Raw genomic sequence first — 4,665 nt, 5'->3', positions numbered from 1 at the left:
TATTTCAATACAAATTTCTTAAAGAAGGACAAAGAAAAGGAAATAAATAAATAAATACAAAATATCACACTATTGCCCTTTAATTAGTTTTAACAACCTGACATCTTTGCAGACCACAACTAGAAGATAAGCACATCGGATTCAGATTTGATTTAAACTCACATCAGTCAGTCTCTAGAAGTCTAAAAAGTCTGTTTCTACCATTAAACATCCAATATACTCAACTTCCCAGAAAGTTTTGACTTCATGTGTGAAAATAGGAACGATTTTTGTTGTGTTTTGTACCACGAGATCAGCTCAGATATTAACCTGCATAGCATTCAGCCCATGTTTAAACAAAATGTGGCATTTTCTGCTATTTCCTGTCAGGACAAATGGAAATAGCAGAAAATGTAATTTGCTTTAATATGATGGAACTAAAAAAGCTGGATTTTCATCACTGACTGAGAATTTTGGATCTGTCTCCCAGCCTGGCTGTCCTGATTACAATGATGTATGAACCTTCAGCTGAGGAATAGATGCCAAAAGCCAAGAAGACCATAGAATTGTGCTCATTTAGCTGTCAGTAGACGACATGAAGAGAGCTGATACTGAGATGTCTTTATTTCCTTGATGCCTTGTTGGCATGTTGAGTTATTGCCTTCCCCGTGTAATGTTTGCAAGTTTTAATTTTTTTTTGACTTTGTGAAATTCCCTCATCTCTGTGGTGAGAAATAACTTTGCTATTGCAGAGCTAAATTATTCAACAAGTTAATACCTTCACAGCGAGGTCACCTGAGACACGAGAAATACATTTTCATGTTATTTAATGTACCTCGGTACAATGACAGTCCTGTAATGAAGTGCCTAATTTAAAATGTAACATCACCTATTGGTGAAACGAGCTGAGATTATAGGACTCACATGTTTTCATTTCTAGTCTTTAAAACCTGTCTCTACCCATCTAGTATTAATTCTTTCTGGGATACAAGTTAAGTATGTATATTATGCACACACACAAACACACATGCAGCTATTACACATTTCTTGTTTTTATACCTAAGATGAATTATTGTTGAATGAAGACATTTTTCAAACACATGTAAAATGTGGCCAATTGTATTTATTGGGTAAAGGAAAATGTAGAAGGGGGAAAAGAGGTAAAAAGAGGGATAGAAAGAAGGAAAGAGAGAGGAGAGAAAACCCCAACAATCCCCTCTGAGCAAGCACCAGGCGACAGTGGATAGGAAAAACTCCTTTAAAGTGAAAGAAACCTAAAGGAGAAACCTATGGCAGAACCAGGCTCAGGAGGGGGCAGTCAACTGCCGGGACTGGTCGGGGGGTGAGGGTGAAAAAAGAAAAAGGAGGGAGGGGAAGGGGGAAAATTAAGTTGGAATAGAGGTGGAGGAAGACGAGGTTACATCAGGTGAGAAGCAGCAGTGTCCCTCCTCCAGAACCAGAAGAAGCGTTTTTTCTTCTTTTTCAGATACTCTTCCACCAGCACTTTTTTCTCAATGATGAGGGTTTTCAGCTCATCCATTGTTTCTGTGTTTTCTTTCTCAAGTTTGTTGCATCTTTTCACCATGTCTTCTAATTGTTCTTGTTTTTCTTCAAGCTTGTCTTTCAGTTCTTTAACTGTTGCCTCCTCTATTCGCTTTGCCTTGTGCACATCTGTATTTCTCTGTTCTACTTTCTTGTGCATGTCTTCCAGCTGCTGGTTTCTCTTCTGGATTTCTTGAAGTCTACACTGCAGGTCTTTATGTGTTTTCTGTTGTTCTTGCTTTTGTGCGTGGATTTCAGTGTTTTTGTACTTCAAGTTCTTAGAAAGTTCCTCAAGTTCGGTATTTTTTCTCAGCATTTCATTGATGCTACTCTGCATCGCTGAGCATCGTTTTTCCATTTCTTTCTTTTCTCCTTCCAGTACAGTTGTTTTGTACCTCGTTTCATTATACAGTTCTTGGAGTTCTTGAATTTTCCTCTGGAGAACAAGCTTTTCTTCTTCCTGTTGTATTTTCTGTTGGTCTTTTTCTTGAAGCAACTCTTTATTTCCATGCACTTTTTTATCAAGCCTGATTTGGAGCCCTCTGTGTTTTTCCTCCATCTCTTCAAGCTTGGAGTCCATTGTTTTCTGTTTCGTTTCCAGTTGCTTCTTGTCTTGAAGAAACTGTTGATTTTTGTGCAGAGTTTTATCATGCTTCACCTGTAGAGCTTTGTATTTTTCCTCCATGGATTGGAGTTTGCTCTGCAGGTCTCTCTGCTCTACGGGCTGTTGTTTCTTGTCTTGGAGGATCTCTTTATTTCTCTCCAGAGCTTCATCAAGAATTACTTGCAAGCCTTCGTTGTGTTTCTCGATGTCCCTCAGCTTGCAATCCATTTCTTCCTGTTGTATTCTCTGTTGGTCTTTCTCGTGAAGCAACTCTTTATTTTTGAGCAGTGTTTCCTCAAGAGTTATTTGGAGCATTTTGCATTTTTCCTCCATGCCTTGGAGTTTTCTCTGCATGTCTCTCTGCTCTGTGGACTGTTGTTTCTTGTCTTGGAGGATCTCTTTATTTCTTTTCAGAGCTTCATCAAGAATTACTTGCAAGCCTTCGTTGTGTTTCTCGATGTTCCTCAGCTTGCAATCAATTTCTTCCTTTTGTATTTTCTGTTGGTCTTTCTCGTGAAGCAACTCTTTATTTTTCTGCTGTGTTTCCTCAAGAGTTATTTGGAGCATTTTGTATTTTTCTTCCAAGACTTCAAGTTTGCAGTCCATTTCTTTCTTGAGCATTTCCTGTTGCTCTCTCTCTTGGATAAACTCTTTCTTTCTGTGCACTGTTTTATCTAACCTTATTTGGAGCCCTCTGTGTTTTTCCTCCATCTCTTCAAGCTTGGAGTCCATTTCTTTCTGTTTCGTTTCCAGTTGCTTCTTGTCTTGAAGCAACTGTTGATTTTTGTGCAGAGTTTTATCATGCTTCACCTGCAGCGCTTTGTATTTTTCCTCCACGCCTCGGAGTTTGCTCTACAGGTCTCTCTGCTCTATGGGCTGTTGTTTCTTGTCTTGGTGAATTTCCTCAAGTTTTTCTAGAGCTTCGTCAAGCTTTTCTTGGAGCTCCTGATTCTTCTTGACCATATTTTCCTCTTTTATGCTCTCTTTTTTCTCCTTTTGGAGCAGATCTTTCATTTTTTCCAAAGCTTCATCAAGCTTTTCTTGGAGCTCCTGATTCTTATCCTGGAGAGCCCATTGTTTCTCCTCAATAATACCCTCTTTTTCTTGAAGCTGGTAGGATAATTTTTCTAATTCACCGCTCTTTCTCTCATTTTCTTCCGTCAGGATCTTAATCTTCTCTCTGTTCATGAGATTTTCATTTTGCATTTCTTCCAATCGCTGTTCCTCTAATTCTACCTGTTCGTCCCAAGGAAGAGAGCTGATGTAAGGGTCTAGGGACTCATACCACGGAATAGAGCTGGGGTCAACTTCTTGTCTTTCTTGATCTTTCTGAGACATGTTTGAGTCTGTTATTGCAATAACATACAAAGTGAGTAAAGAAAGTAAGTAAAAGGTAAAAGTACAATTTTATTTATATAGCACCTTTCAGCACAAATTCATTTTGTTTGAGTTGTATTGGTAACTTGTTGAAGTGTTACTGGCTATCATATCCAGACAGTTTGCGCATACAGTGAGTGAAAGCCTTGGGTGGACTGAATCAGGCTAAATTAAATCGATAGAACTGAGTGGAGTTCTATCGATTGTATTGATCAGAGAGTTAGAACAACAACTAAAAGAAACTTTGATTAATCTGAAAGGAACTAACATAGGTTAACTGGTAGCTGATACAAATCAGGATGTAAAACCATTTTTTGTTTGTTTGTTTTTCTGCTTGGCTCCTTGTTTTATTCAATATTTCAATTTATATGATAGTATTATGGGTTTGTTAAACTGTTCTATGTGAAAATGTTGGGAAATGAAATATCACAGCTGGAAATCAATGAAAGTCTAAATTCAGAAGAAGTTTTGTCCTTTTCCTCATTAATGCACATCATAGATAACTATGTAATGTGTCTGTTGCACACTTTGTATGTCAGGAATAACCATAAATGTGTTGTCTTACAAACGGCTGCATCAGGTCTTTGCATCCAAAATAAGCGAGGATAACAGAACTCCTGGGAAGCAAAAAGAAAAATCTGGTTCTTGTTTTTAAGACAGTCACCTTTAGTTTCACGCTGAGTAATGCTGGATTGTTGCAAACAAACCTTTCCCACTGGGTTTTATACTTCGGAGGCAACACAGAGTAAAGAGAAGCATTGTTATTCCAGTTTAACTTTAGTCTCAGTTTAGTTTTATCCCCTTGTAAATTTGATAAGAGCCAAATTTAGGAAACAAACTCAGTGTGTGGCCAGAAAATGCCATGGTGGCTTACAAACACACGTCACAACAAAATATGAAGGATAAGACATCACACGTATAACGGAAACAGACGCAGAAGAATTCATCTCTGAAATTACTCACTTTGTTGAACTGGCATTTGCCCGAGACCACCGGAATTGGTGAATTGGACACAAAGAAAATCAAAGGTAGACAAAAATCCGTCAGGAGGGATCAGGAGAGAGCAACGGTCTGCCAAGCCATTCCCTGTTTCAGAGTTTTGTAGTTTTGTACCTGCTGTCGCTTTAATATTAAACTAACGAGGTTGAAATAGACTCACAGTG

At 38.3% G+C, this 4,665-nt stretch overlaps 1 pseudogene; it reads right to left on the bottom strand.

The window, feature by feature from the left end:
• Positions 1 to 837: 837 nt before the first annotated feature.
• LOC146387001 (uncharacterized) lies at positions 838 to 3,613 on the bottom strand (annotated as a pseudogene).
• Between the last annotated feature and the right edge of the window lie 1,052 nt (positions 3,614 to 4,665).

The sequence above is a fragment of the Perissodus microlepis genome, chromosome 5, assembly GCF_051167445.1.
Source record: "Perissodus microlepis isolate ML-2025 ecotype Zambia chromosome 5, ASM5116744v1, whole genome shotgun sequence".
Classification (NCBI taxonomy): Eukaryota; Metazoa; Chordata; class Actinopteri; order Cichliformes; family Cichlidae; genus Perissodus; species Perissodus microlepis.
Note: the sequence above shows the minus strand (reverse complement) of the source record. Positions and strands in the feature narration are given on the sequence as shown.